General features: G+C 47.3%; 1 long non-coding RNA gene across 2 annotated transcripts in view; it reads right to left on the bottom strand.

Annotated features, from left to right (window-relative positions):
• Nucleotides 1-867: 867 nt before the first annotated feature.
• Nucleotides 868-10528, bottom strand: part of LOC148001030 (uncharacterized) — a 50884-nt gene continuing 41223 nt past the window's right edge. For both annotated transcript variants that reach the window (XR_015638914.1, XR_015638913.1), the window contains exons 5-6: nucleotides 5557-5668; nucleotides 868-980 (exon numbers count right to left, since the gene is read on the bottom strand). This is a non-coding gene — a long non-coding RNA (uncharacterized LOC148001030). The remainder of the gene's footprint in view (nucleotides 981-5556; nucleotides 5669-10528) is intronic.

Raw genomic sequence — 10528 nt, 5'->3', positions numbered from 1 at the left:
TAGGGAACTAGACCTTAGTATGAGCGCCTCCCCTTACAACCATGCCTCCCTCTCCCTCTACTCCCGCCCCACCTGCACCCTTTCCTTTGCTCTGTATTGGATGTAAAAGACCTCAAGTCAGGATAGCCATCTCACAACCATCACGTATTGAGCACAAGGCTGAAAAGCCAATGCAATAACAGTGACCTGCAAAGACAGAGGTGACTTTGAATTCTGACAGATTCCCAAGTAGCCAAAAGTATTTCTGCCTTCTTATCACATTGGGCATGCAAAGTCCTAAGGCTTAAATTGTTTGCTACAATGGCTTGTCCTTGAAGCTGAATGCAGTCCTAATCAGCCCACAAGGAAGGTTTCAGGCAAAAAAAGGTTTGCATGGTGCATCATGTCTGTGGCTCATGCCAGGTTCCACACAGGTGATGACATATGCTCTTTAGAGTAGAGGAAAAGGTGTTCACAGGAGTGAGGAGCAGAGTCAAAAGGCACTTCAGAGGAGAAAGTTCCAGGCTTTCAGCAATGAAGTTACATGATCCTAGTCCCATTTAGAAAATAACTGTGTCAATCAGAGAAAGAAAAGACTGGAAGACCTCATTGATGATCTAATGTCCATTAAATAGGACCTCACACTACTTTGTAATATCTACTCCATCTAATAAAGTCATTATTTACAAGTTACTGAATTAAATTGGAAGGAAGTCACATTGTCATTTTCACGGGGGCTGCAATTAATTCTTCAATCAACCACCACTCAGAAAAATGGCAGGGCAGTTAATGTCCTCAGCTAACTCGCCTTGCTCGCTAACCCCAGTGCACCATAGGAGCTCAGCCTCTGGTTGCCCTCATCACCTCAGAGGTTGTCCTGGCACCTACCTGCCTCTTCAGTCCCACAAAATGCCCAGCAGGAAGTTAGAGAATGGATCAGCTTGGTTCCAGGCCCTGAGTGCAGATGCCACAGAGAATGTGGAGGCCTTGCCACCATAAACCTGATATGGGAGGAAAAACTGCAGATAAATATACCCACTTTTGTATGTCCCAGATTACCTAGATCCCAATCTGGCTCTTTCTCTATATATAACAGACATGTAAATTATGACTTTTTAAAAGAATTCTTCCAACTATCACTTCAAAAACTAATGATAAGGAGAGAGAGGAAACCAAACACCTCACGGGGCACCAACTGACCTCCCCAAGTTCCTCATGTACAGGGGAGACCCACAAAGATGAGACCGTGAACTCAGCATTTGCACACCCATCAGCACGCCAGCTTTAAATTATATTTGACATTTAATTAAAACCCCCAGGCAGTGAAGTCAAGAGCTGAGAGCTCCGGCTCTAGAAAGGGAGCTGCTCTTTGCAATGGCTTCATTTATCTCCTGTCACCACAGGCATCAACAGTCAGCCCTGCCACCACCTCCTCTACCCCAGTGTCTCCACTCAACATCACTGAGAGACACAGGAGAGTACGGGAGGACAGCAATGTGACTGGGGACAGGCTGTCTCCCTGTCCTTCCTCACCTATCACATACTCCAGTGCCATCACTGCCAGAATGCACTAGACTTCCCAGGACAAGCTGCCTAGAGCTAATGTCCCTCAGGCTTCACACAGCACACGCACACACATGTACACACACACACACACACACACACACACACACACACACACACACACACGTGTGCAACTACTCGCTGATTCTTCCAGAGACTAAACTTATGCCGTGCTAAGGAACATAATCTCTTAGTATTGAGCTCTCTTTTCTCTCTTGCCTTCTGCCTGCCTTCCTTCCTTCTTTCTGTCTTTCCTTCCCTCTTTCCTTCCTTCCTGCTTTCCTTCCTTCTTCCTCTCCTCCTCCCCTCCATTCTTCTTTTTCTTTCTTTCCACTTCTTTTTTCCTTCCTTCTCATTCTGCTTCTTGTTTCCCCTTCCTTCTCTTTCTGCTTATTTCCCCTTCCTTCTCTTTCTGCTTCTTATTTCCCCTTCCTTTCTTTCCTGCCTCCTTCCCTTCCTCTTCCTTCTTTTTCCTCTTCCTTCTTTCCTTCATTCTTTCTCTCCTTCTTTCCTGATAGCCTGCGGTACTCAACACATAATCCCCACACTTAGCACACACAAAACAGCTCCTGCCCTGTGCTCTTCCCCGGGGATCCATGTGATATTAAACATGTTCATCAGATACAGTAAGACCATGTGTGGCTAACACTGAGCAAAAGCGTGGAAGTAAGGAAATGAGACCAAGATGAGACTCAGTGGTGAGAAAGGCCTACAAGAATCAGAACTCATGTTGGATCTCAACTACCTGATGTCCAGAAGGAAGAAGAGGAGAGACACTGGAAGCAGTATGATCAGCATATATAAAGGTCTAGGAACAGGAAGTAGGCCTGTCCTGCCCAAGATAGAGAGCCAGGAAATGGTATGGACACTTGGTGCTCTCAGGGGGTTGTGACTGACTATGTACTCTGCCTTTCTTTCTGTGGGAAGCTCTCCTGAGAGCACTTCAGGAGGCAAGGCATCGGGCAACCAAGCAACTGTGTTTCACAGTTGGATCACACCAAGCTTCTGACTATGCAGCCGATGAGCCGTGGGCTTCTCTGGTTGAGTTTTTCTTCCCTTGATAATGTGGGAAAGGGTCTATGTGGTCCCTGATTCCCACAAGTCTGTTTTATCTGACTAAGTGAATGATTCAAGAGGCTAAGGTCTGTCCTGGATGCTTGGTTTCCCTCACAGGCCTCAAGACATATAAGCAAGGTTGGGCTTCTTCGTGCAAGCCCCAAGCCCAGCATAGGAATGGCACTCAAACACATAAGGGCCAAAAAGAGAGCAGTCTCTCCTGACTCACAACCTCAATCCCAGATGGTTAGGAGCTAAGACATGCAGCAACCTGCATAGGATGCATTCTGTCTAGCATCTTGGGAATGGCATCATCCAGAGACAGATGGCATCTTAGAGTTCTGCGCACCCAACGGAGGTAGCAGCAGACATCAGGTAGCCTAATTTATAGGCATTTAGAGAAAAGGCTTCTAGTCCTGTGTCCATAAACTGGACAGAGGAGACAGTCCATGAACAAGGAGTCACAATTCCTAGAGACAAGAGTCCCATGATATGATTGCAAAGTGTTCTGGCTAGGGAGAAACACTGAGTCATGTGAGGAAAACATTCATAATTCCAGCTGCACACACTGCTCTGCAGCTTCTGCACGGAAAGCAGAAACTAAACCCCTACCTCTTGCAGCAAAAATGAGCTTTGCCCTGGAACCCCCCCCCACCTTTTTGTCACAGCATTCACTAACTCTTGGGGGGGGGGTTAAGGTCAGCTTTTTTGTTTTGTTTGCATTTTTAAGCAGTCAAATGGATGATTTGTAAAAATAATACAAAATTCAAATTTCAATGTTCATGAGTACAGCTGTACTCACTTGTTTACAGACTTGTACTACTATAACAAAATGTTATAGGCTAGGAAGTTTGAAGGCTAGAAAGGTATTTCCTGCAAGTTCTGGAGGCTGATAGTCTAGGGTCAAAGTGTCATCAGAAATTTTTTTCCCTGAGGTCATTCTTCTTGTCCTGTGTCATTACATGGTCCTACCTCTGTGGATGCGTACAGTATCATCCCCTCTCCCCAATAAGGACACCAGTCACTTTGGATTAGGGTCAGGCACAGTGACCTCATTTCAACTTAATTGCCTCATTAAAGGGTCTGTCTGCATATAGATACCTTCCGAAATTCTCAAACAAGACTTCAACACAGAGATTTGGGAGGACATAGCTGTTTTCACACTATAGTTACAGAGTCAAATCATTATGACAGGCCATGAGACTCACAAAAGTGGCTACAGATCTGCCTTTACTAGGTAGAGCCTGTTTCCTATCTGGCTCCTTACAGAAAAAGCCTGCTGACCTTGGCCCTGGATAATTGGAAGCTTCCCGAGTGCCCTGAGGCGATTCCTTGCCTGCTTATCTCTGAACTCTGACAGGAAGAGAGACGCCTCTCATTTTCACCATTACAGTCCCTACTAAATGGTTTTAAAAATTGACCAAAACTATATATACCTGAGGTATGCAACATGATGTTGTAAAAATATATGCTTACTGTAGAATGCTTTAGCCTAATTGTCCTCTGTTCTTGGGGACACTGCAAAGGTTTCATGTATAGCACTGGGGATAAGAGGCTGAGCCTCTGGGAAGGAGCCCTTGGGTGACAAAGGGATTGTATAAAAGGCCACAGCCAGTCTTCTTGTTCCACACGAAGGGCAGTATGGCTGTGACAATGACTGGGCAGAGTCAACTAGGGAACCAGGAATAATGGCTAGAGTATAGATGTAATTACGCCCACCTGTCATCATTTGGGGAATGAGCAGGTCTTAGGCATGAGGTCCATGTAGGTGAAGGGAAGTGCCAAAGGATGCAAAATGTAGAAAAAGTCAGAGGGACCCAGGAAAGTAGAGAGTTAAGGAAGCAAATCACAAGAGAAGGAAAAGCAGGCCATGGGGACCAGGAAGGTTTGCAGTGAGTACTAGGTCACTGCGACATCTGGAAAGAAGAGCCTTTATGGCATAGAGCATCCTGGAACACAGTAGATGTTGGGACTACAGGGGGTAGAGGTAGAAGCCTGGGCCTCCAGTAGGACCAGACTTCATTAGAGGCAGACTGCTTATGTACATGCCATGAACACAAATCTGCAAGACACAGAAAACCACAGGGCAACAGATAAGTAACCAAATAGGAAAGACAGTGGCTGTGCAAATGGGCTGAAAGTAGGTGGGTTTGTTCAGTATACCCAGCTCACCTGCAGAAGTACGTATGCATCAACTTTGGGTGTTCACCCAGATAAGAGGGAAGAAGGAAGGTCAATGTAGAGGAAATAGAGTGATAGAAAGGGAGACAAATAAAGATGTCCATTGAGAGCTGAGCACTCATAGCCATTTATTCTCTGGGCTTTGAGCAGTTAGGAATCTCTGCATTGACTGTTGCTCAATACAAAAAGAAGTTGTCTGACCAAGGCTGAAAGCAGCCCAGGTCTATGGGTATAAACATGAATATTTAGAAGACATGAATATTTGACAACATGATAATGTAGCAAAATTACAAAAGCCAACCCTAGGGCCAGTGATCTCCCCAATCATGGGATTTCATGTACACAGCAGCTGTGGTCACCTGTATAAGACTCGCATAAGATCAAGACAGCCAAAATTCTAGCATGAGTGGGGAGGAGCTCTTAAGGCCCCACCACTAACTGGGGAGCTATTGGCAACGGGCAGCTATCAGGAAAGGGAGAATCATTCCTCTTTGGAGTGTAGGTTTTCGATATTTCCATGGAGGTTCCCACATTCAATGCACATATGAGCTGCACTAATTGGATTTAGTGGGCTATTAATAAAGACATGATTTTAGTAGAGAGCTGTGTTGTGGGTGTTTAGCAGGAGTTGAAAGAGAAAAATGGGGAATGGATATAATCGTATTCCATTTATATGTATATGAAACTCTCAAAGAATAATTCTTTTAAAACGGAAATCAGAGGCAACCTTCAGTGATATTATTCCCTTAAAGACCAAATGAGAAAAAGACAGAGAACCTCCAGCAGCTGAAGGTTGTCCAGGTCCAACCTTGGCTAGCACTGGGGCTGGGGAAGCTTCTGGTAAAGAAAATTACTCAAGAGCAGGGTACGTGGAAAAGCATCACACCATCTGCAGAGGAAAAAGCAAAATCAAAGAGCTGCGATCACCAGGCAGGAGAGAGGAATATTCCAGGCACTGAGGCCTGTGGTCAAATAAATGGCCCACATTTTCCTCTCTCTCCCAGGAAGGAATACATTTCCACTGATCTTTCATGTGCCCAACCTCCAACAGGACGAGCCTTGAGAGCAAGCCCAGAGCTCTGTTCCTGGCCCTGTGTTAAATTACTTCTTCCTCCACTGTCAGCAATGCCCACTGAGATTTCTAAAGTCGTCGTAAGCACTAGAAACAAAACACAGGCTTATCTTGCTTAACTCTGCCCTTTATTCAAGTTGGAAACAGATCCCACTCAGGGAAACTGGTCTTAATACTTGAAGGCAGGAGACCTATTTGTCATTTAAGGTTAGCAAGGAGGGGGAGGCAGCGGGGGAGACAAGAAGCTGGGAAATCCACTCATTTTTACAGAACAACTAGCCTGGACAAAGTCTTCCTGCCCAGAGCAAGGCCCTTACTTAATTTAGCCCATAGTTATACATAAGAAAGTGGCCTTAGGGATGATTTCTGGCAGAGTAGAAGTTGATGACAGTTGTCTTTCTTTATGCTCACCCTGAAGCATTGTTCATTCTCTTTTAGATGGTATCAGGGCAGCCCCACCATCCACCAAAGGAAGCACCCCCAATGATCTATTGATCCCACATCAGGCCCCCACCTCTCCACATCTCCACACTGGAGCCCAAGCTTCCAATGCATAACCCTTGGAAAGACTCACTCAAACAATATCCAAGCCATGGCATTTTTCTAGAAAAATCTCTTCTCAAGGGCTGTTCCATGGACTGACTACCTAATGAAGTAGGACCTGATTTCTGATTCACCTAAAAGCACCACTCTCAGCTCCACTGGAGGCCCTTACAGCTGCATTGGGGACCCTGACAGCTGCAGTGGGCATCCTTACAGCTGCACTGGGGACCCTTACAGCTGCGCTGGGGACCCTTACAACTGCATTGGAGCCCCTTACAGCTGCACTAGAGCCCCTTACAGCTGCACTGGGCACCCTGGCAACTGCACTAGGGATCCTTACAGCTGCACTGGGGACCCTTACAGCTGCGCTGGGGACCTTGGCAACTGCACTAGGGATCCTTACAGCTGCACTGGGGACTCTTATTCTGGGATTCATGTGTCTTTCCTGACCAATAGCAAAGAGCAAGAGGCTGAGTCCTCAGCCAGTCCTTTGACGTAACTCCTGTCTGGGAAGCCCCGGTATGCTTTGGAGGGTCTTCAGAAGGAAAATAGTAAATCCTGATCTGCCCTAGAAGCAGCAACATCCCCTGACTTTCCCCGTTTACAGTTCTCCTTCCACAGTGGTAATTTAGAGCAGTAGGAATGTATTCTACACATGGGAGCCAAAAGTCAGAAATCAAGATATAGGTGGGGTGAAATCCCTTCCAAAACTCACAGGGAGAGAGCCCTGCCTCTCCTGGCAACACCCAATACTCTTTGGCTCGTGATAACAATCACTCCACTTTCCCGCAGCGTTCCTGTTTTCTATCTCCCTTCCTTTCCCATACGAGAGCTTCAGTCACTGGGCTTGAGACTCATGCTGAATCCCAGGTGACTTCATATTGAGAATAAAGCCACATACCCAGCTACCAGACTTCCAATGCAGACATATATTTTGTGGGGCACAACTCACCCTATTGTGTTGGTCTGCTTACTGGTAATCCCACGTGTTTTCCTTGTCTGTATTTTGAGTATCAGACTACTGTGAGTTATGCAAGGCCTCTAACCCCTTTTCCCTTGTGCCCCACAGAACACCTAGGCCACAGACCTCTCACATCCCCTATTGCTGCTCACTTCCTGGCCTGGGGTCCTCTCTCCAACCCTTAGCTCACAGAGTCCTGATGAAATAGTATATTAGCCCCTAAGAGAGAGGGAGAAGACCGGGCTTGGCTCAAGGCACTGAGTACCAGTTGACACTAGCTACACAAACTTCTCAACATCTCCATGCCTCAGCTGCCCCACCTAAAACTAGAGAGGAATAACAGTGAGGGCCCAGTGGCATAATGTACACAAAAGAACCTGCACGCAATAAACACTAATCACCAGGAATTTGATCTCTGAATCCACATCTACTTATGGAAAGGGCCGTATGTAATCTGCTGGTCTTGTCTCTCTTGAGGAAGGAGTCTCCTGTGGCAGCTGACACAGCTGGAGTCAGGAAAGACACTGGCTCAGCTGCAGTGCCCTCAGGTCTGCACACTCAAACCAGAAAAGCAGTACTGGCCTGGTTCCCAGCCCCGGTCCCTCTGGTCATCTCGTTAGCCAACACAACTATGGGTCTCATGCCACAGAGGAGAGTCAGGGCAGAATGGCTCCTACAGGCTGTGAGCCAGTGAGGAAGGGGTAGTAATGGAATGAGAGCCACTGAGATCCAATTCAGGAGAGATTAAGATGAGAGGAACAAACCCCAGAGACTAGTAGTTGGGTGTAATTAGAATGAGCAGGGAATCACAACAGCCCTAGAGTCTCTAGGCCAGACTGGCTGGGCCCATTCCTGTTCCAGAAGGAACTGTGGTCAGCTGAACAGAAGAAGATCTCTCTCCATTAGGCCCTGGCAGGGCAAGGCGTGCGGGCTGCACTGCATCATCTGGGTGGAGCGGCTGAGTGGATGTGACATAATCAAATGAGACCTTCACCTCCTCCACCCAGAGCTGGGGAATTAGCAGGCCTGACCCTCGCCTGCCTCGAGAGACTGTGTTCTGTCCCCATCTGCCTGCATTGCTCCACTCCATGCTTGTCTGCTGAGGTGCGGGTGGGGGTGGGAACACTGGGAAAGAGCTCTTACCCGGGCGCCTTAGGGAGGACAGAGGGGCAGAGATAGAGACAGGGAAAGTCCTGGAGGAAGCAGATAGAAGTATTGCGGTGTACAGAGGCAGAGCGCCCACAGGATAGATAGTGAGAAAATAGCCAGACCGGAGCGGGGAAGGGGGATGAAGGGTGGGAGTGGAGAGGATGAGCAGAGAGCAAGAGATAGAGCCCGATAGGCAGAGAGATAAACTGACAGCATCCAAAGATACAGACATGAGCTGAGATGAGGGGCAAGAGAAGAGATAAAGAGGCTCAGTACAGATGATAGTCTGATCTACAGCCCAAAGAATAAGCAGATAGCAAGATAGGAACCTCGTGGATCCTCAGATTGAAGTCCCAAAGAGGACACTCTCCTCCCTCCTCTCTGACTGCATCTTGTGCGTGCCAGGCACTGCTCTGAACACTCTAGAGCCATGTGCCACTGGTGCATACTTGTAACCCCAGCACTCAGGATGTAGAGGCAGGAGGATTATAAGTTCCAGGTCATTCTTTGCTACATAGGAAGATCAAGACCAACATTTGTGAGACCCTGTCTTGATCTCCCTCCACCCCTGTCCTGGTTGGGTTTCTATTGCTGTGATGAACATTATGATCAAAAGTAACTTGTAAAGGATTTGTTTCATCTCATGCCTCTGTAGAAGCCATCCATCAGTGAGTGCAGTCAGGACAAGAACAGAAGCAGGTCAGGCAGGAACTGAAGCAGAGGCCATAAAGGAGTGGTGCTTACTGACTTGCTCAGTTTGCTTTCTTATATACCACAGGCCTACCCACCCAAGTAGGCAATGTGGACAGGACCTTCCCACATCAATCATCTATAAATAAAATGCCCCACAGGCTTGCCTACAGGCAAATCTGCTGGGGGCATTTTCTCAACTGAGGCTCCCACTTCTCAGGTGGCTTTAGTTTTGGACAAATTGTCGAAAACCTAAGCAACAGCCCTCCACACACACACCCCAAAAAATCAAAGCAAAGCAAAATAAACAAACAAAAACCATAACCACACCACAGGATGCTCCTGAATCCTTCCCATGCTTCGACGACTGAGAAACAGACTAAGAAGGGTAAGTCACCTACCTAGTCAAGGTGACCCTTCTAGAAAGCAAGGAGCCAGCAAGAGACTCCACACTCCCTGTAGAGCATAGCCTTTCTGGAATCATCCTGACCCAGTTAGAACCAGTTCTCTAGGGTTGGGAACAAGATGAGAGCCGTAAGTCTTCTGTTCCTTACCTGGACTCTGTCCTATAGCCTGGGGTCCCCCTGAAATTCTTCCTTGTGAATGCAGAGGTCAGTCCAAGTGCCCAGCCAGCCTCTGCTTTCTAAAGTTCTACCCAGATGAGGGATAAAAGAGAGGTCAGTTTATGTATCTATTGCTGCCTTGAAGTGATCCCCCTGCCCAAATCTCACAGAAGTTTCCAACAACAGGCACCAGCTCAGGGCACTGACAGGCAGATGTACTTCTTTAAAAAAGAACACGTCCCCACTTCTCAAGAAGTCCATTCCCCTGTCTTCCTAAGTATCTGCCCTGTCCTCTTGACTGCCCACTTACAAGTTTCACCTAGGTAGTCACTATAGACCCTGTGGTACAGCCAAGCCTGTTATGCTTTCCATTCTACCCTAGGCTCTGTGGGACAGGGAGAGGGGCACCCATCTCAGTCCATAGACATCTGTGTGGAGAGCCCCAGAGAGAAGAGAGCTGGCTCACTGCCATAGGCATTGGTTTATTAACAGTGGCCCTGGCGTGCTCCACACCCAGAAGGAGGTGCTGACCCTCCAGACCCTGGCAAGCAAGAAAGAGCAGATCAGCTTCTTCATTCTGTCTGCAGGACATTGTGAAGGTGGCAGGGGAGAGGCCTGAAGAAGGGAGGGAAAGCAGGAAGGGGTGGGCTCAAGAAAGAAACTACAGAATAAACATGAATAGTGAGTGTCAAAGCTGGAGAAATCCTTAGCCTAAGCTCTGTTCTTACTAAGGACCCTGAAACTGAACCATGAGCAGGAACTAACAGAGTC

Source organism: Rattus norvegicus, chromosome 15 (genome assembly GCF_021556685.1).
Source record: "Rattus norvegicus strain SHRSP/BbbUtx chromosome 15, alternate assembly SHRSP_T2T, whole genome shotgun sequence".
Classification (NCBI taxonomy): Eukaryota; Metazoa; Chordata; class Mammalia; order Rodentia; family Muridae; genus Rattus; species Rattus norvegicus.
The sequence above is the reverse complement of the archived record's forward strand: the minus strand, read 5'-3'. Positions and strand labels throughout refer to the sequence as shown.